The following is a 22637-nucleotide window of genomic DNA, read 5'->3' on the forward strand; positions in this document are numbered from 1 at the left end:
AATTTTCAAGAGTGGTAGGCTAGTGGAATGTTATTTTTCCTGCATTCTCATAGGCTCGATTATTCTCACTGTCTGATCTTTTTAGAGTTTTCACAGCCTAGTCCTGCTGACCTGGCTAGTCGGTATGGATTAGGTTTGGCTGTGAGTGATGGAAAACTCAAAATAACATTTTCTTAAACAAGACACAAGACTCCAAGTAGGTGGTAAAGGGCTGTGTGGTGTCCGCAATGGCTCCGTCGCGCTGCAGGACCTGACAGGCTCAGGGTTCTGGAGACGAAGAAAGGGGTCCTGGATGCTCGGCAGGGTCTGCTCTGGAGCGTGGACGGATTCAGTGAGAATCACACGTAAAGTGTTTATTCCTGGGTTGGACTTCTACCAATAATTAATCAATATTAACTTGGTGAAAGGGCAGTGGGGGAAGCTTCTGTAGTTCTAGAGAAACAGAAAGAACCAGCGCATTCAACTCAACTCAGTGGCATTTGGTATAAAAATCCACTGTACTCGTTCCCCAGGAGTACCCCACTCCATAAGAATAAGCCTGGCCGAGGGCAGGTACTCGGGGCGGGGGGGCAGGAGGAGCTGTGACGCCCTGAAAGACCTCTGGAAAACCCTTTAGTATGCTGAGGGTCAAAATAAGTCATAAACGGATAGCTGTCCATCCCTAAAAGAGGACATCTCAGTGGAAGATGCCTGGGTCTCCTTCAGAATCTTCCAGACCGAACGCATCAGAAACCAGAGGCCCACTCGGGCCCTTGAAGCTTCACCCCATGGCCTCCTGTCCTCAGCTTCCATCCCGACCATGCTCCACAGATCCCTGCTGCCCCCAGCCTGCCACAAACAGCTGACCTTGAACACTCGATTCCCATAAGGGCTCCGGTAGCTAATCCACTGTGACCATGGGAACCTCCTGCCACCTTAGAAATGCAAGCTCCAGACTTCTCCAGAGCCTTCCACCAGGCAAATCTAGGGAGGCCCTGCAGGAGAAAGCCTGGGGGGGCGGCGGGGGGGGTGTTTCATTCTGAACCATTTGAGTGCTTCTCAGTGCAGTCAGCCTGACCTCAAATCGCTGCCTCCTTGGGCCCTGCCTGATACTCCCATTCAGCTGTTCTCTCTTGTTTTGCCAATCCATTTGGCGCCTTACCTTAGCTCCCACTTGTTACTTGGCCCCCAGGCTTGCTGACCCAGCTTAGAATGTTGATTTTGGCTCTGACTTGCATTCCTTGGGGACTTGACTTTCAGTGTTTACCTGTCTGTGATTGCATCAGAACTTCCAGCAACAGAAAACCCTCATTCCTCTGCCCCATCCCAACCCCTGCACCAAGTGGGGCCCTTTGCCAGCCCCGCCTGACCCAGGAAGGCGATTACCGAAGAGGATTCTGGTGGAGAATCTACCTGCTCTCCTTGTACCCTGTGCACACCACTGGTCCTGCAGGGCCCTGGAGAGGGAGGGGAAAGGGACCTGATTGAATTGATTCCACCTCCTGCGTGAATTATTAATACCCATTTAACCGTCAAGCTTATATCTTAGATGTATTTCTGGTTTTTAGAAGTAAATAAATGTCATGAAACAAAGTGAAGTACTCAATATTTGGGGTACAAAGAGCCTCAGGCTGGTGTCAGCCCCTTCCTCCTGGAGGTGGAATCGCCCCGAGGCTGCCCTCAGCTGCATCTTATTTTTATCTCTCCCTATTCCAAGTCTGAAATCATAGATCCCATAAATACTTCCATTTTTCAGATGACTGCTATGGCTGTCACAGTGGGTACACAGATACGGGAGAGTATACATACTTTGTTTTTTGTGCGTGATTTGGGTGTTTTGGTGGCAAATCATATATTTGTTTTATATTTGATTCTTTCCTTTTTCCTTTGGGTGCTGGCATATAGAACTGTCTGCTTCCAATTCCACCTTGAACAGTGGCTCCAATGAATACCTTTGGGTTTTCTGTCCCCACTCAATGGAAGAGCTCCACAGATTGAAAGACAAGAAGGGGATATATCTGACTTACCTTTAAAAAAGCAATAAATTAGGTTTTAAAAAGTAAGATAACTGGGACTTCCCTGGTGGCGCAGTGGTTAAGAATCCGCCTGCCAATGCAGGGGACATGGGTTCGAGCCCTGGTCCGGGAAGACCCCACACGCCACGGAGCAACTAAGCCCGTGCACCACAACTACTGAGCCTGTGCTCTAGAGCCCATTGGCCACAACTACTGAGCCCGTGTGCCACAGCTACTGAAGCCCGCGTGCCTAGAGCCCGTGCTCTACAGCAAGAGAAGCCACCGCAATGAGAAGCCCACGCACCTCAACGAAGAGCAGCCCCCGCTCGCAGCAACTAGAGAAAAGCCCGCGCGCAGCAACAAACACCCAACACAGCCAAAAATAAATAAATAGGAAAAAAAAAAAAAAAAGATAACTGGTGTCTTGAGTTTTAGTAGATATCAGGTAAGGTTCTATTCCTTCCTTATACCTTGTTACAAAGAAGTGTTATGAACTGCAGGTAAACAAAATCTGCTGCTGGCCGGGCTAACATTAGGGCAGATATTTCTAAAGTAGTCTAACTAATGAGGTTAGTGCAACACTGTGATATGATAATCAACATATATTTTGGTCTTTGTCCTGGGCTCCTGGCCAGAGCTCCCCAAACCTTTGTAATGTCCTAAGTGATAAATGTGCTAGGAGCATCTTTTTTTTTTTAATTGATTAATTAATTAATTTGGCTGCATCAGGTCTTAGCCGCTGGCACATGGGATCTTTGTTGCGGCGCGCGGGCTTCTCTCTAGTTGGGATGTACGCGCTCCAGAGCGCGCGGGCTCAGTAGTTGCAGTGCTCTAGCTCAGTTGCCCCGCGGCACGCGGGATCTTAGTTCCCCGACCAGGGATCGAAACTGCGTCCCCTGCACTGGAAGGCAGATTCTTAACCACTGGACCACCAGGGAAGTCCCTAGGAGCATCTTTTATCCTCATATTTGGCCTCTGACCCCAGTTCCTGACGCAGAGCTCCTAAATCCCTTGGAATTTCCTGGGTGATAGGAGTGTCTTTTGTCCTAATAAGGCGACTCTTAGTGGCTTCCTCCAGAGGCTGGGGCTGGTCACCAGGAAGACCAAGCGATGGTTAGAAGCTTGGAATTTTCATCTGCACTCCTCATCCACCAGGGAAGGGAGAGGAACCAGAAACTGAGTTAATAACCAATCACGTTTTCATGATGAAGCCTCTATAAAAATCCCTAAACTACAGTGTAAAAGAGCTTCTACACATCCACGTGCTAGGAGGGTGACGCACCCTAAACCCACAGGGACAGGAGCTCCTGAGCTTGGGGCCCTTCTGGATCTCGCCCTGTGTATCTCTTCCTCTGGCTGTTCATTTGTATCCTTTATCATATCCTTTATTAGATAATAAACTGGTAAACGTGAGTGTTTCCCTGAGTCCTGTGAGATGTTATAACAAATTATTGAACCTGAGGAGGGAGTCTTGGAACCCCCAATTTGTAGCCAAGTTGGACAGAAGTGTGACTGACCTAGGGACCTACTACTTAGGACTGGCATCGGAAGTGGGGTCTGTCTTGGGAGACGGATCCCTTAACCTGTGGCTCTGATGCTGACTCCAGGTAGACAGTGTCAGACCTGAAATTGAATTGTAGGTCACCTACCTGGCGTCAGAGAGTTGGTCGATGTGGGAAAAAACCCTACACGTCTGGTGTCAAAAGTGTTGTGAGTAGAGAGTAGAGGAATAGAGTTTTTTCTCTCATTTAGTGAATTAAAGTCATCAGGGACTTTACCAGGTAATATCTGGTTATATATACAAACCACATGTGGATCCCTGAGTCAGAGATGCATATGAAATTTTGTGTAGTTTTGGAAACGCTAAGGATATGGAAATATTTGTAATTAACCATTACCTGCATTTCCCATGAAAACTTTACTGAGAAAGCCTGCCCAACCTCTAAACCCCAGAACAGGAGTCTTTGAAATGATCTGCACAGAGTTCTCTCGATAACTGTCAAGTCCAGGTCATTAGTTGTAATAAGTCTAGATGGTTTTATAAAGCTGATTAATAAAAGCCTTAAGTAATCATATATAACTTCCTACAGTATATAAGATCTGTGTAACTCTTATAACATAAACGGATGTGATTATGCTATGGAAGCCAGCAAAGGAAAAGACCTGCTTTGGGGTTTCATTTGGTATCCAAATGCAAGGTCACTGGAAGATGACTAAGCTCGGAAAATTTCCATGAGCCAATGGACAATTTTCTAGTAACAGCTCAGGACTAGTGATACTGAGTTGTATATGAGGCCAGAGGTTTATATCAATATCAAGTTGGTATTAATATCAATTTGCAAGTTTGTTTTGGTTAGATGAGCTTCAACTGTGAGAATAAGCACATGGTGGTGTAGGATGTTTATCTTCCTTCCTAGAGTGATATTACTTTTGTTATCGGAAGAAAAAGGATAATTTCTGGAACATTTATCTGTTTACCATGGCAAAGCCAGGAAATGTGTCTATTGACATTCAAAATAAGAAATACACTTGTAGTTCAAAAAAGAAAAAATAGTTTCCAAAATTGGATACCTTTCAAACATTTGTAGATTTTTGTTTAATTTGAGTCACTGACAATAGTTAGTCAAACAACATTGCACTTTTTATTTTCTGTTTGAGAAGCATAGACAGAAAGGAGCCAAAAGACTGAGAAATTGAAAACTACTATAAAACTGCCCTCATTTTTCCTAATTAAAGAGTAGACTAGGGGATTCCCTGGTGGTGCAATGGTTAAGAATCTGCCTGCCAATGCAGGGGACATGGGTTCAAGCCCTGGTCCGGGAAGATCCTACATGCTGCGGAGCAACTAAACCCGTGCGCCACAACTACTGAGCCTGTGGTCTAGAGCCCATGAGCCACAACTACTGAGCCTGTGTGACACAAATACTGAAGCCCGCGTGCCTAGAGCCTGTGCTCCGCAACAAGAGAAGCCACTGCAGTGAGAAGCCCGTGCACCACAACGAAGAGTAGCCCCGGCTCGCCGCATCTAGAGAAAGCCCACGTGCAGCAACGAAGACCCAATGCAGCCAAAAATAAATAAATAAATAAATAAATAAATTTATAAAGAAAGAAAAAAAAAAAAGAGTGGGCTAGTCTGATTCAGAAAAGAGCCTGAATCAGTGAGGACTTCCTAAAAATGTAATTTATGGCAGCCCTTGACAAGGATAGGAGAATCAAATTTAAAGCCTTAGAAAATTTTAAAAATTGTTTTAATAAAATAAAGACTAATCACTTGTAACTCCTTGGTTTCTCCTTCTTCTGTTTTAATGCATTTGCTTTAGCACTTAATGGACTAAACACACACACCCCTTCTTTGATTATTGCTGGCAATGTGGCCTCTCTGGAATGACACAAAATTCTAGATTAATAGAATCCAAATTAATAAACTATCTTGGCTTTGCCTTTATAATGTCAGTTAGAGATAGATCAGTTGCTGGCTTTTGGGGGGGTGTGTTTTTTAACATTCCCAGAAAAAGAAGTTACAGCTGTATGACAAAATGATTGTACATTTCTACTGATGGCCGCCAGAGGTCTACTCACCACTGCAAATCCTCCAGGCCTTGCTACTGAAATGTGAGCCACGGACAAGCAGTGTGGGCATCCCTGCTGGTAAGAAATACAGACTCTCCAGCCCTCCCCCAGAACTACTGAATCAGAACCTACACCGTAGGTGATTCGTATGTAAAGTTTAAGAAGCACTATCCTAGGTTATGGGAAGAAAACATTTGATATTCAATATATGATCAGAATTAAGAGATCAGAAAGCTCGGAGGATCTCGCCATCCAGTTCCATGCTCAATCTCCTATCTTCTGATTTGTTGGTTTTTCATAAAAGCATTACAGCTCAAAAACATTTTTTCTCAAAAACAATCTCCCTAAAGTGTTCCTTTCATGACACATTCTAATCCCATAAGTTATCATAGTCGTGAATATGTTTTATCTAATCTCTGATTTATAGATTTGGGGAGTTGAAAGAGCCCTTAAATATGATCTAACACTAGTCTAAATTTTCTCATTTTACAGAAAGAAACCCTTGGGCAGGGGATTTTCAGAATGTGATCCAAGTGAGATTCCCTTTCCCTCTGCTCCCAAATCCAAAAGACTTTCCTCTTAAGAGCCAGGACCTACAGTGGGAGTATATGAGGGTTTGGGCTCTCCATATGGATCACTCCCCACCCCCGCTTCTTTGCAAAAGAAGTGGTGCTGAGCGGGGTGAGCTTGGAGAAGGGAACAGAGCTTGTCAATCAAGATGTGCAGAACCCTAGCATCTATTCTTTCCTACTTGAGTGTGCCAGGGTTCCCTAAAGGGACATAGAGGTTTGGACAAGCCCTCCCTGCCATGGGTGCTGAGAGAGCCCAGGATGATGAGAGATCAAGGATGCTTCCTCTCGATGTCTTAGAGGGGGACTGTCAGTTTCTATACCAGGACCACAGGGAGGGGATCTAGAAGAAGCTTGGATCTAAAGGTGTCCAGAAGCCAAAGAGGACACATAGAAACAACATTCAGATCTTACACCCAATGGAACAGACCTACTGGAGCAGACAAATGGGTTCCTAAGAACTAAAATTAAAAAGAGCACTTAAGAACAAAACTATAGGACAACAAATAAAATTTAAAAAGACTTCCTAGAGCTTTAAAAAACCTTACCAATTCAGCATATGAATCAAGCGGGTAGATGGTAGCTAATGAGGATCCTATTCGTGGCCTAGAAGGTCGAGGACCATCAACATCACAAATCCCAGAGCAAAACATGCAAAGAGATGGCAATCACGAGGGAAAAGGAGAAAGATTTGGAAAATGGATGCAGGATTCCTATCATCTGAATAATATACATTCTAAAAGAAGAAGAACAGAAGAAGTAGAAGAAATAATTTTAAATAACTTAGGAGAAGATTTTCCTAAGCCAAAGAAAGACCTGAGTTTTCAGAGTAAGAAGGCTCAGAATTCTTGGCTGGATTGAGGAGACAAACACACACTTAGGCATAACCTGGTAAAACAAGTTTCCAGGATTTCCCTTTTTTGACTGCTATTGGACTTCTTACCTGCAACACCAGAAGCTAGAGGTCTGTGGATTCGTACATTTAGGCTAGTGAAAGAAACTCCCAAGAATCCTATATCAGGCATTTCAGTTGTTTACCTGTTAGGTTGAAAGAAAGATATTGAGGACATGGACTAATTCAGAGAATAAATCACTGAGTTTCCCGTCTTAGGTAAGCAATTGAGAAAAGGACCTTTCCAAAGACCAAATGTTATATACATCTAGCAATCATCTATCTATATACACATCTATGCTTATATGAATATACATCTAGCATTTTTAGGTGAGTTATACTTAAAAAGGTATATCTGAATATCCCGTCTGCCATATTACCAGAAATGGAACTGGTCTGTGTGTGCGTGTGTGTGTGTGCGCAAGTGTGTGTGTGTGTCGGCTTTTTTGCTCCAGGAAATCTAACCCTTCACAGGGCCTTACCTTACTGCATGAATGACTTCAGTGTCTCAGCTGGGCTGCCTCAGCCTCAGAGCCTCTCTTCTACCCTATCCGGCTACCCTGAAAGCATTCTAAGACAGATTTTTGCTTTGACTGGACTTTTGTCATATCTGGTAGCAAGAATTCAAAGGTTGTTTTCCAGTGGAAATGTAAGATAAGAATCACATGCTTCAGTGGATTTCTGGGCTACTGAATAATTTCATAATTATGCTAACTAATAAATGCCTGCCAAATACAGAAATAAAGGCATGAAAAGAAGAGGTAGGTACATGTCAGTAACTGAAAAAAAAAAAAAAAAAAAAAGAAATCCCTAGGTCTTGTGGGACACTGGGATACTGATCATTGATGACTGATCGTGATTGGTATTAGATAACTTTAAAATTACACTCAAGCTAATGTCGTTTGATGTAAACTTGAAATAGTGGAAAGTAGCTCCTGTCTGGATTAAGGAAACATCTTTCAACCCCTACAGACTCACACTCAATAGCAATTCCAGCATAATATCTATAGTTTGTTCGATAAAGTAATTGTTTGAGTTACACTGAAGGCTTCATTCTTAATTTCTTATTTCATTTCCTTACTGTTTGTTCTCAGTGCTCTCATGTTCACAGTCACTTTCTGTCTGAAGCCACCTCAGAGTCTTCTTTTTATCCGAATTGTGCCATCTACTTAAAAGAATGATAATTCTATGTGTACAGCTCTGTCTTAATTTCAAGGCAATATTTATTACATTTTCCCCACTTTCTTGAATCATGTGTTGTAATGTGCTTGTCTTCAGATGACTTTTTCCCCCCGAAGATGCTGAACTTTCAGTATCATTCTGCTGATTCATTTGTGTTGCGTCATTCATCGCATGCCTTCTATGATTGATACTCAAATCTAGTAAATTAAGGAAAGAATTTCCAGGAATTAAATTGCCTCAAATCAAATGAAGACATTATCATGGGTAGGTTTTTGTTTCCTAGCAGACGTATTGGATGTGTGGCAGGGTCATTCACTGAAGCATTTAAAACGGGTTTCTCCTAAGTGTCCATAGACAGATGAGTGGATAAAGAAGATGTGGCACATACATACAATGGAATATTACTCAGCCATAAAAAGAAACAAAATTGAGTTATTTGTAGTGAGGTGGATGGACCTAGAGTCTGTCATACAGAGTGAAGTAAGTCAGAAAGAGGAAAACAAATACCATATGCTAACACCTATATATGGAATCTAAAAAAAAATGGTTCTGAAGAACCTAGGGGCAGGACAGGAATAAAGATGCAGACATAGAGAATGGACTTGAGGATACGGGGAGGGGGAAGGGTAAGCTGGGACGAAGTAAGAGAGTGGCATGGACATATATACACTACCAAATGTAAAATAGATGGCTGGTGGGAAGCAGCTGCATAGCACAGGGAGGTCAGCTCCATGCTTTGTGACCACCTAGAGGGGTGGGATAGGGCGGGTGGGAGGGAAACTCAAGAGGGAGAGGATATGGGGATATATGTATAGGTAGAGCTGATTCACTTTGTTATACAGCAGAAACTAACACAAATTGTAAAGCAATTATACTCCAATAAAGATGTTAAAAAAATATAAAAAAATACAATGGGTTTCTTCTTTCGGTTTCCCACTGGTGTTCCTAGCTGCTGGGTGCTGACCTTGCCTCAGGTACTTTGCACTTCTGCAGAAAGCAGAAGCTGATGGAGGACAAGGTCGCTACCTTCCCTTCACACGGGTTGGCGATCACTGAAGGCAATGTGTCCTGTGTCCCAGGGAGGGAAGAAAGAGACACTTTCTGTTGTTCTTATTGTTTTCTCCTCCCTCCCTCCCTCCCTCCCTCCTCCCTCCCTTCTTTCCTTCCTTCCTTCCTTCCTTCCTTCCTTCCTTCCTTCCTTCCTTCCTTCCTTCCTTCCCTGTCTTTCTGTAGTGAGATCATTCCAAGTGTCCTGGAGACCCACACCCCAGCACCACTAGAGGAATCCACGTGATGTAACTAGACACACCAGGCTTCATGGCAAAAGAGGAAGGTGGTCTTCTTGGGCTGAGAGTGAGGAGCAGCTCACTTCTAGGGACCACGGGCTCGGAGAATTATGTCACGGGGCAGCCGGGATGCACACTGAGAAGCACATGTGAATCCTTCTCCCTTCTGAGTACCATTCTCAGTACTATCTGTGTTTCAGAGAGGGGAGGGGGACATTTGTAATGATAGAAATGGAACTTTCTGCTGGTCCCCTCCGAATGGAAAGCCCAAATCAGAATTAAGCTGAAGTAAGAAAACAGTTACATTTCTTGGATACATACATGGATTAAGGTTTGCAAACGCACGTCCTCCACAAATATCTATCACAGGATAGCAGCACTGTACTGGCCCCACTGCCATGACAGAGTTTTGATTCTTGAGACTAAGATACCTGCAGACCATGTTGATTCTACCCACCTTTGAGAAAATATATGTGGAAATCTGTGCAAAGTAGAAAGTGCTGGAAGCGATTATAATTACTAAATAAAATAGGTGTCAGGTATTGCTTAAAGGACTTGGAGTGAGAATCCCTGTGAAGCAGTATTGAAAATTTGAGGAAAAAAAATTGAAAAGTTCCTTTAGAGATTTACAAAACTGAATTTTAATACAAAACATCACCCAAAAAATCTTTAATTTCAGGGTTGCCAATAGCAATGCACTCTGAATCTCAAGTTTGGCAATTTTGCTGCACTTCATTTTCTTCATGTGTTCGAGTTTGGTTGAAACTATGAAATTGCCATTTTGTGGGACAAAAATTGTCGACTGTCAATGATTTCATGTAGTTTATTTACCCAAATAAGTGAGGGGGCTTCTGGTTTCTGGTCAGACGTGTGAAGAGTGTGAAAGTCCTCATTCCTGTCTTCACAACAAGAAAAAGGCTGAACAAAGTGAAGAGTCACAACTCTTCTTAGATCCACCCGAGAACTGAGGTCACAGGCCAGCTATCGCCCCTAAACCTGGAAAGACAGACAGGTGGAGACAGTGGGTCACATCTTCCTGGGAACAGAAGCCCAGGAGCAGAAAGGTGCAGTCAATATGGATACGAACACTAGAAGGGGGTAATTGACAAGTTGCTGGAGGCTTAGTGTGGGTGCCTTGAGGGTTAGAACCTCCTGGCATCCCAGCCTCAGGGAGACCCCCCCCCCCACCACCACTTTCATGAGTTTTACCTCCAGGAGCTCTGCCAAGTTCTCCTGTGAAGATTGGAGAAAAATCCCCTTGTCTTTCTGGCAGGTGGAGGGGCAAACAAACATTGTGAAATATACCCAGAGCATCCTGTTCTCCTTAGCAAGAACCACCCTCAAGGGAAACTATTCTACCCAAGGCTCAACGACCAGGCTGAAGAGAAGTACCACCAACTCTAGCCCCTTCTAGTCCTCAACGTGGGGAATGGGAAACGCCCGAGACAGGCTCAGTAAAAGGCTGAGACCTAATAGGACTGTAAATGCCTCCCCTCCCCACACCTCACCACCACGTGACAGAGCTCCTGGGCTGTAACAGGGGAATACGGATTAAGAACTGCAAGCCTCAAGACCCTATTTAAGGAGTCTTTGGGGAAACCCAAAGACAATAGGGGAGACAAAAACAACCGCACTAGAGGACATTTTAGCCTTGGACAACGCAGCTATAGGAAACAGTAAACAGCCTAACTCCTAGCCAGATAAATGTAAAACCTCACGCATAGCCTCTCTACCTCAGCTCCTTCTAAGGGTAAACTAGAGGCATGGATAGTGAGGAAGCACCCAGGGAATCTCTTAGAGGGGAGGGTGGGGATACACTGAATCTTTTCCACAGCGTTTATATACAAGTCACCCCCAGGCGGTAGCAGTTAATCCTGTGCAACACTGCCAAAGATTCACAAAGAAACATGACCCTTCTTGAAAGATTTACAGATTACCAGTGCTGAAAGGATTCATCTAGGGCTGGTCCCACCCTTATTTCCGCAGATAAGAGCCCTGAGTTCCAAAACCGATGAGCACTGCCCTGCGCAATATAAATAAGGGGAGAGTCACATCTGGAACCCGGCTTTCCTCACTGAAGAAAACAAGCAAATACATTGAACAGGAAGGACTCTTGGGATGTTATCTTAGAGCTGAGTTTATTTTTTGTCTCCCACTGTTCTGGTATATTTGCTCTGCAGTGGAAGTTCTTCCCTTACCTCTGAAGGAAAAATACATCTACTGTTAATCAGCAGGTTCTTGATGTAGTAATTTACAGTGTTCAGACCTACATAATGAGCAAAATTTCGATCCGACTTAGAGGAAACATCTCACACTGTCCTTCCTTCCGCTCATACACCCAAGCTGGGCCTGCTGAGCACGGACCCCCTCAAATGGGAAAGGAGGGAGGGGTCATTCCCTCTCTTTTCTCCTCCTCCAGCAACAGTGTCTGTCCCTGTGATGTTGTGGTTTATAATAAAAAACATATATTTCGTCTTCATCCCTGGTTCTGACACAGAGCTCCTAAAACCCTTGAAATCATCTCCTAAATGATGAGAGTGACAAACGTGTCTTTTACTTATTTATTTATTTATTTTATCTTTGGCTGCATTGGGTCTTTGTTGCTGTGCGTGGGCTTTCTCTAGTTGCGGTGAGCTGGGGCTACTCTTCGTTGCGGTGCACAGGCTTCTCATTGCGGTGGCTTCTCTTTGTGGTGGAGCACAGGCTCCAGGTGTGCAGGCTTCTGTAGTTGTGGCATGTGGGCTCACTAGTTGTGGCTCACGGGCTTAGTTGCTCTGCGGCATGTGGGATCTCCCCAGACCAGGGACTGAACCCGTGTCCCCTGCATTGGCAGGTGGATTCTTAACCACTGCGCCACCAGGGAAGTCCCAACAAATGTGTCTTTTGTAACATTGATCACATAACTTTTGGGTGCATCTAAGGATGGGGGCTGGTTGCCAGGGAACCAACCATGTGGTTTGAGGATTGGCACTTTTGGCCCCCCTCCCCCATTTTCCCTACCCCAAAAAGGGGAGAGGGGCTAGAGATTGAGTCAATTGTCAAAGGCCAGTGACTTAATCAACCATGCCTATGTCATGAAGCTTCCATAAAACCCCAAAAGGATGGGGTTCAGAGAGCTTCAGGGTTGGTGAACACGTGGAAATTTGGGGAGAATGATGCAACTGGAGAGGGCATGGACGCTCCGAGCCCTTTCTTCATACCTGGGCCCGTGCATCTCTTCCATCTGGCTGTTCCTGAGTTAAATCCTTTTATAAGAAACAGGTAATCTAGTAAGTAAACTATTCCTCTGAGTTTTGTGAGCCATGCTAGCAAATTAATTGAACCCAAGGAAGGGATTGTTGGAAGCTCAGATCTACAGCCGGTGGATTAGAAGCACAGAGAGCAAACCGGACTTGCTGCTGGCGTCTGGGGAGGTGGGTGGCAGTCTTGTAGGACTGAGCCCTCGGCCTGGGCGATCTGACACTGTCTCCGGCGGGATAGTGTCGGAACTAAGTTGAATGGTAGGACACCCAGCTGGCGATGGAGAATTGCCTGTTGGTGTGGAACTCACCCCATCCCCTGTTGGAACTGATGATCAGAATTGTTTAGACCTGATTAGGTTGATGCAGGGAGAGCAAGAAGTAAAAGGCGATGGAGAGTTTTTACTTGAATGGTAATGTTTTAAGGTGGTTTCGTGCTCTCTGAGTCCACTCTCTTCCTCCTGAGGCACTTCTGAGAGTTTCTGAGACTCTTTCCCAGCGGTCAGCAAACATGTTCTGTAAAAGGCCAGGTAGTAAATGTATGAGGCTTTGCAGGCCCTACGGTCTCTGTTGCAACTCAACTCTGCCATTATAACGCCATAGACAACATGTCAAAGAATGGGTATCCTGTGTTCCATAAACCTATACAAAACAGGCAGCGGCCTGCGGGCCTTAGTTTGCCAGTCCCTGACCTCTGCAACCCTGGGAAGCTCCCACTGAAGTGCCTTTGACCTGGGCAAATGGACTTTATTTTGTGGCTGTTCACGCCCCTCTCAGGCCTTTGGGAAGAGCAGAGCCCGTCACCTTCTCCTCTCCTGAAGCCTGGTGCTTTCCTGAAGGCCACCCAAACAGGTCCTAAGGCAAATCTTCATTCCTTCTCTTGGTCGTAGGCTCACCAGATCAGGCCCATGGGAAACACTTACAAATCATCCCCCAATCCCCCCAAAACTGAGCAGCCAACCCTCAACCTGGCAATCTACTTCACTCTGCCATCAAAACAGCTGGCCAGGCAGTTCTGGACCTTAGATTCCTCGGGCACAAGTCAAATCCAAGTCCACTCTGTCTATCTAGATGTAGGGCACAAGTGTTCTGAGTGATCCTTCAAAGACCCCCTGCCCACCCTCTCTGCTTGAGGTAAGAGGCATAGGTAGAACTTGTAACATGATGATAGCCATCTCCAAATAAATGATCTCCACAAGCCCTTTCCATCTCCAACAAAGCGACCTCCTTGACCCTTAGTGTAGATGAATCATCTGACAAGCTTTCCCATTTCCATGGGAGAGTCAGTCTCACAAAGCACCTGGAACACGGCATCTACTGTCTTCATGCCTCAGATAAACTGAGACAGGAGATGCCAGTTTCACATTGTGTGAATAAAGCACCATCCCCTGACTGTGCCCAGTGATTCAGTCCCCGTGTTTCTCTTCCCTCCATCTGAGTTCCAGTTCTCCAGCATGTCTCAAACTGGGGTCATCTAGCTCTCTCACATAAATTTTAATTTTTTTGTGATGAAACTCTAAAAGTTGTGATGAACACACACAGCAAGTTAACACATGCATGTTCACAATCTCCCTTTTTCTTTCACTGCACTCGTGAAACAGTGGGGAGGAGCTGCCAAGAAGGAAGAGGACAGATTTGAGGGGAGAATGAGGAGGAAGAGAGAGTGAGGAATCGCTTGGAGCCGGGGACAGGGAGGAGACCCTGGGGTGATGGATGGGGAGGAAGGATTTTAGGATGCTTGGCTGTGTGTGTGATGCACCCATTTAAAGCACTGAACCCTCCTTCTAAGAAAAGCCGTAAGAAATATCTATATTACTCTTTGAGGTTTCTGGAAGAGACTGCTCCCCCCCCGCCACCCTTTTCTTTGTTATTGTTGGTGGGGAAGGTTGGCATCAGCAGGCAGAATTATGCTTCAAGATGGTCCAGCTATATTCAGGCTGCATTCCAGGTTGGTGGATAAATACAAGTATTGCCACCTGATTTCAGTGCCCGTGTCTGTCTTACCAATGACAGACCACCCTTAGGTAGGGTAACCCTATGGCCGGATTACCCAGAGCAGTCCCTCTTATTGTCTGTTGTCCCAGCATAATAAGAGGGTGTTATTACACCCTCTTTCACTTTCAAAAGTGTCCTGATTTGCATGATACATTATCTGGTCACTTTGAGTGACAGCTTTTAACTTTATTGCAGTGCTTCTCGCTGCTCGTGTTGCTGAAGATTAAAGTATGTTTTATACTATGAAAATAGAAGTCAGTTATTTCCATTGACAAAATCAATCTGGGACTTAAAAAAAACAACTGTTCAGAGAGTTAGTCACACATTGGATCCTCATGGTTCCAGAAATAGGAGTAATTTAATTAGCCTCTGTTGCACAGGAAGCAACGACTGGGATCCTACATCACTGTGGCACCAATGTTGTTATGGTTCACCAGCTTGGCTATCCGTTAACATTGGTACCCAGAGAATTTATTCTTCTCACCTTCTACACATGGGCAGTTCCAGGCATGAACACCTCCTGTCTCCCTTCCTCCTAACCAATATATTTCTGGGACTTCCCAAATAACCAGACTGTTCACATCAGAACCCCCAAGACACCTGCCATATTCCTCATCTCCTCCTCTTGTTTTTTCCTTTTCCATATCTGCTGCTTACAAAGGTACTTGAAGGAGCCACCTTCTTGCTACAGCTGATGGAATCACAAATAAGGCCCAAGGTCAGTGCAAAGGTGACCTTGCTCAGTGCTCCCTAAGCTGTCTGTCCTCAAGGGGTCGCTGCAGAGCCAGCTCCGTGGAGAACTCAGGAAAGGATCCCTGCTGGCTCCAGTTGGTCTCTGGGTCCAAAACCCAGCCCATCCTATCACATAAGGACTTTCTAATAAGTAGAACTGTTTGAAAGTAGAAAGACGTGCCTGGTTAGGTCATGATTTGCCCATAATACTGGCAATATTCAAGGAGTAACTGGATCTGGGTCATTCCCAGGCTGTTATAGAAAGAGTCTCTTCATTGGGTGAGAACTTAGACGTCAAGGCCACCAGGATACCTGCAATTCTGGGTCTGCTATTCTGAAATTAAGTTACTTACTTAATTAACATCGACACACTTAGAGATATGAAAAGAATTTTTTCAATCATGGTACATTGTTTAGATCATGCGATTTATAAACTAGAAAAAGAGCATGGACAAAAGATGTGTTCTCTAAGCAAAGCTATCTTTTTGGTTTACGTGATTATTTTTCTCCCCTCTTAACTAATATTTTGGTTTGGGACAAGACATTCATTTCGGACTCTTTATACTCTTGGCTTACCTACTTAGATCTGAATGTCAAACACTTTGATACCTACACTTTATAACAGAGCCGAGGCTGTCTACAGCTGTTAGTGATGACTGGACCCAGACCCGTGCTGTGGTGTGCGTGGCAAGGCACCTGGTGAGCAATCACTCAACGCCCCACCTTCCCCTTCAAGGAGATGGGGTTGGTAGGTCTCTTATCACTTCCTGGCTTCCTGTCACGCACTATGCATCAGGGCAGGGTAATTGACAGGATGTATACCGAGTTATGAGTAATAGTCTTTCCCCAACAGTACCTAATCTTTTATTTGGTTGCTGTTGCCCTATCATTAGCATTTCTTACAAGGACAAGAGGTCTGCCTAGCGGAAGAGCTGACACATTTGTGGGGAAATAAAGTTGCAACCAAGGTAGCTACTTTCATTCCATTTGCAGAAAAGTTAGGACTTTGGAGAAGCAAAAAACAAACAAACAAAAAACATCCCAGGCAACCAAAAAAAACAAACCCCAGCACAGTCTAAATCATTTTTAAAGGCTTAGTTATGCTCTCATATTTAAAAATACAATGTTACATAAGCCATGCATATGCAAAGTATATGTGATATCCAAATCCATTCCCTCCTCTGTAAATAAAGGGGTGTATACAACCTCTGTGCTCTCTCTCCACCCAACAATTTGATATGAACCCAAGCCTTATGAAGATGGAAATAATTAATTTTAGAAAATGTAACTAAACACATTTAAATGTGTTTATGTATACACATATCTGCATTTACCCTGCGAAAGCAATACAGTCAAATATTAAAGAATACATATCCTCTCACAGGGAAATAAACTGGGAGAGTGACTTTGCCTCTGCTGGTGCACAGTGACATGAAAACCTTTCCAGCTCGGCCAGGTCTGGCCAACTAGCCTACTGTTGCTTGATGCACCTCTTCCTTCCTGCACCTTCCCTATTACACTCTTCCATTCCCCACCCTGTTTCTAAACCTTCTTCAGTTTGTAACTTCATAGGGATACATTTAGAATCTTGCAGCTCTTTTTATGGTTTTATGACCTCTTGGGAGAAAAGCTCCTCTAAAGAGAGAGATGAAACCATACCCTGAAACTTACAAGGCCCATTATTAGGTAGAAACAAAATGATTAACTGAGACCCCCCCACCCCCGACAGGCTTGCCTCCAAAAGTACCAGGGAAAGAGCAGGAGTGGAAACAACTTGCTAAGGGCGCATTCGACTGGGCATGGCACAGGAGCATTGAGGGACTAGGATAAGGACAGGAAGCTTTGGCTGTCACAGGCTGAAAAGCCACCGCGTGGAACACATGGAACACCCTCGCCCCCAAAATTGCACACACGACCCAAGAAGAGGCATGAAGGCAGCCGCACCTGCGCATAGAACTCTTGAAACTTACACTTCCCACCAGTCATTTCTGAGCCCCCTCCCCATCTCGCTCCCTACGCCCAGGGTAAATACCCCACTCAAAAGCTGATTGGGGAGACAGATCTGAGCATTGCCCCCATCTCTTTGCTCAACTGCCCTGCAATAAAACCTTTTCTCTCTCTGAAAAAGACCATTGCTTCGGTATCTGGTCTTTCCGTTGTGCAACGGGCAGTGACCCCGTTTGCTCCATTACAGAGAAAGAGAGACAAAGTTATTCCCCTTCATTCCTTTTGTCTTTATTACCATAGATTTCTTTCTCCTTCCCTGTTTCTCTAACCTTGCTGTCTCTTTAAAACTGTTAAAACGATTTTATTAAGTCTAAATACATGAGAAAAATGTATCTTATGGTTCACGACTTATGCAAAAATATTTAATCGTTAGCCAACTGGTGGGACTGAGACAGAGAAATATTACTCTGTATTTTTTTTCTCCTCTGCCCACAAGTTTCTATCACCATTTGGGTACAACACAGGGTACTGCAAAGAGCACTAGAATGGGTCTTAGAAGACCAAATTTGGGATTCCTGTTGAGCTCCTACTAGGTCTGACTTCCTCATTTCATTTGTGCTATGCAAATTTAAGATATATGCAAATATACATATGTATGCACACACATACGCAGATATACACACGTATTTTTATTTGATCATGTAATCACTGCAAACTTCATTCTCTTTTTTTGCTTTATTCAGTATAAATTGATAAAGACTTGTCTTGCCAAAACTTTTACACAACGGAAGTTGATTTTTTGAGGGTATAGTAATATTGTTTTTCATTTGGCTTTCAAATAATCAATATTAGGAATCAGAGGTATAAGATATGTATAAAGATGTGCTGTCTACAGGGGATGTCAGACGTATGCTAACCCTCCATTGTGTAAAGAGATCATCTCTAAATCCCTTGAGTGACTGTTTAGCTAACGTTTAGAATCTCTTAAGCTTATATTTGATGCTAAACCAAATAGGCCCTTAGGGAAGAATTAAGAACAAGCCAGACAGTATAAAACTCTTATTTTGTTAAAGTTGAATAGTATTTGTTGCATTAGGTATAACCAGGGTGATTACTCTGAGGGTTAGTTGAGTACTGTCTGCCCGCATAGCCTCTAAAATAAAGAGACCCAGGTACACATGTGGACTAAACGGATTAAATGCTTTTATCTTATTATTTGCCATTCGGAGGATCGCCCTTTCAGTAACCAGAATGTCATTCAGATTAATAGACAAGGTCATGCCTCCACTACCACAATGAATCAAAATTGTGGGGGCAGGGGCGGGGGGAAGAGGTGAGGAACAAATCTTGACCTAAATGCCATGAACTTTCTTTTTGTATTCTTGAGGCTTGGATTTTATCCATAGAAACACTAATATTATTCAAACAATAGGAAGTAGAAAAGATTCATCACTATTTAGCAAAACTTTAAGGAAACAAAGTCAACAAACATTCCTAAAAAAACAGATTTTTTAAACACTAACTCTCCTTTGGGTTAATATTGTGATAACCTAATATATGTTCTTTCATTTCAGGAAAATTATTCATGAACATTTTTTTTTGTTAAAACACAGATTTTGCCTAAATTCTAAGTTAAAGCAATGCAAATACTTCTCTGTAAGGCTAGTTGAATTTTTTTTTTTTTAATTAGAGGTTACATGTTCAGTAATCACTTGTATTTATTGCTCTTGCCACAGTTTTTTTTTTTCCGGGATTCTTTGGAGTTTTTTCTTATATTTATTCATGAATAAGATTATTTCTCTTTTTCCCATTTCTTCTGTTTGGACATAGCTCTGCTGGGTGCTTCAGTAACTGCCAGGTCCCACCATCACTTCCAGGTACCACAGCAGGTTTGGTACCAGGGTTCTGGTCGGGACCTGCTGCCTCTCCTAGGCAGCATGCTTTGTGCACGGGGTGCCCAACCACACTCCTGCTGAGCTGCCAGTGCTATGGTCTCTGCCATCCTCCTGGCACCATTGTTTCCCACTGTTCGCGTTTACCCCCCAGGCACCCAAAGCTGGATGTATAGTTGGCCCTCTGTATCCGCAAGCTCTGCATACCTCATGGCAACTATTTACATAGCATTTACATTGTATTAGGTATTATAAGTAATGGAGAGATGATTTAAAGTATATGGGAGGATGTATGTAGGTTATATGCAAATACTACATCATTTTATAAAAGGGACTTGAGCATCCATGGATTTTGGTATCCGAGAGGCATTCTGGAACCAATCCCCCCGTGAGTACGAAGGATACTGAGGGAGGACTGTACTTCAGGCTTAAGCTGGCATACACTCTGTATAATGTAACCTCCCCGGTAAGAATAGGAAGAGAGTGAGGGGAGAATTTTCCCAAACCCCTTAAGTAAGCTTACTCGTGAACTTCTGTTATAATATATGTAGACTGTTAATTCTTATCCATTGCATGTAGCCGTTCTTTACTTCTTCAGTTCCTTTACTTCTCTGTGCTTCAGTCTCCCCATCTGTAAAGTGGGGATAATAATAGTATTCATCTTATAGGGTTTCCGTGAGGCTTAAATGAGTTAATAAATGTTTCATGCTTAAGAAAGGGCTTATAGAGTGACTGCTATTTAAGTGTTGGCTGTGATTATTTTCCTAGCTTATTGTAATTCATTTTGTCATATCCTGTATTTCATTAGCTAACTGAATGGTTTTCACAGGTGACCTAAGTTTGTTTTTCCCTTTCTCTTTTTTATTTTTGTCTCCCTACTTCCGATGTGAGGATTTTCCTTTGAAATATCCTTCCTGCTTTTGTTTAGCGCTTTTGCTAGGATTCCTGATGTGGTTGATTTCTCATTCATTTACTGGCTAATCTCATTCAGCTTTTCCATCCCTTCCTAGGCAAAAATGGAAGGGTAGGTGGTGCTTAAGAGTCAAATCACGGATAAGCCAGATTTGTGACAAGTGAGGCAGGATCCAGAAGAGGAGGATGTAAGAATAAATTATCCCAGAGGCGGAGAGGATGAGGGGGGATGAGAGGAAGGTGTCCCTTGCTCCCCACAGCCTCCTCCCAATCCAGGGACTGTATGAGCCTTTCAAGGCTTGATGGAGAATCAAGAAATGGAAGTCCCTCCTGCCCCCACTCACCCGGTCCCCCATCACTTCAGCCAGCTCACGGTGCCCTCAGCTGCTATCACTCACCAAACGTGACATGCTTCTCAAATCCCAGGCCTGTGTGCACCCCTGCCTTCTTCCCAGAAAGAGCACCATTTCCTTCTTTGGGAAAACCATCCTCCACCTCTCAAGACCCAGCTCACAGCGTGGTCCTAACTAGCCTCTGAGAAGCCTTCCCCTCCCCCCATCTCCCTGACAGGGGCCCTGACTATTTGTCCCAACTCTTCCTTCCTGTTGCCACCAGCACAGAACTTACTGGGGTCTTCATGATGAACCGGGCTTATTTCTCCAATTTGAAAGTGAGCCCTTGGAAGGCTGGGACTTTTTATCTACAGGCCTGCTAAAGGGCCTGGCACCTGGTAACCAAACCAAACCAATGGTGGTTACATGACAGACTAAATGACAGCAGAGGGAGGAGAGAAGAGAAAAATTGATAAGAGGTGAGATTGTCCGAAAACTCCCTGTAAGTACAGGATAGTAAAATATTGCCAGATTGTAATAAGTAAGGGAGAACACTGGGAACAAGAAATTGTTAGGAAGAATTCAATATCTTTCCTTCTGTGAATGAGGCACTTGACCCAGCTGTACCCTGCGAACCTCTGTCTACCTGGCTAGTTCAGCTGGGGCTGCTACACCTCACCCCCAGGGCTAGACATGACTGAGGTCAGGTTCACGGCTCCGCATTCACCCCTTCCTGAGTATGCAATTGGCCACTCCCAGGAGGGTGAGGGATCCTGAGAATGGAGCATGTAAAGTGCTGTGTGCATGAAGAGCCAGGGAACCAGCTGATCTCGCCAGCCATGTGCCAGCTTCTTTCCCTGCCTCTGGGCGCTGTCCTTCACGTCCTTCACAGCGGTGACTTTAGAGCCCTTCAGAACTGGGGGCCCCCAGCTCAGTGCTGTAAGCAGCCTACTTGCTTCAGCTCCAGGCTTCGGGCCCCCCAGCCTCACCCTGGTCCTAGGTCTCAAGTTCAAGGTGAGGTCCCGTCTCAGTCAGGCCTGTGGCACCTCTGTGAAAACTACTTGTTTTAAAGTCACAGGCCATGTTCCACAATCAGGCCTCTGCCATTCTCTCTCAGCTGCTAGATCCCATCTTTGGAAGTGCTGAGCCCATGGGTACCATTTCTGAGTCAGTGAGTTAATTGTCTTGAGTTCCAATCCATTTTGTTGAGAAAATGGGCCCCTGCAAGCGTTTGATGGGGGACGCTTCTACAAAGTGGTGCAAGAGCAGACCTCCCACTTCTCAGCCCAGGGAGTGAACGTCATTGATGGCCTACTATGTGCGGGGGGCAAGGCACAGCCTCGCCTTGTCCTCACCAGAACGGCGTCTTCCCTCCCCGTGGAGGTGGCTGGTAGAGGCAAGCGGCTTCCTCCCACTCGCTCCCAAGGAGCCCAGAAGAGCAAACCCATCCAAGGAGCAACCAAACGTTCAGTTTGTTCCAAGAAGAGGATGTGTGGGACTCGGTGGAAGAAACCTGTGCTGAGTCCCCTGCCCGCACCCCGGGGCCCAGAGCAGAGCAAGGGACCTGGCGGGGGAGGAGGGCCGCCCGGCTTCCTCCTTTCCTTGGCGCTCGGTGTGCAGTCTTGCTCGCCTCCAAGTCTCGGCGTCGGGATCCCTCTGATTCACCTCTTGCTCTGACTGGGAGGGTGTTTCCAGGGCATTCCATCGGCCTGAACTCAGCGGCAGCCCCGGCCTCGCCCACTGCCGGGGCGCCCAGGGCGCTACTTCCTGAGCGGCCTGTCACCCCTTCACCCCCTCTTTCTGCGAGGAGCCCACTTTCCTGGGAACCGGGCAGGTCACGCCTTCCCAGAGGCCTTGGCCCGTCCACATGGAGGGAGATTTTGTGCAGAGCCACGAGACCGAGCTTTCTCTGAGTGTCCCCGGACCAGGGAGGGGAGAAATCCCGAGCTGTGCCTCAGGGCTTCCACTCCACAGGGATCATCTGTGGAACAAGAGGACATCTTCTCAGTCGCAGGCACCCGTGTGGTGCAGGGAGGCTACCAAGGGACCCTTCCCTTCAGCCAGGCCGGGAAGGACACCGGGAGGCAAAGCTGGC

The sequence above is a fragment of the Balaenoptera ricei genome, chromosome 21, assembly GCF_028023285.1.
Source record: "Balaenoptera ricei isolate mBalRic1 chromosome 21, mBalRic1.hap2, whole genome shotgun sequence".
Taxonomy (NCBI): domain Eukaryota; kingdom Metazoa; phylum Chordata; class Mammalia; order Artiodactyla; family Balaenopteridae; genus Balaenoptera; species Balaenoptera ricei.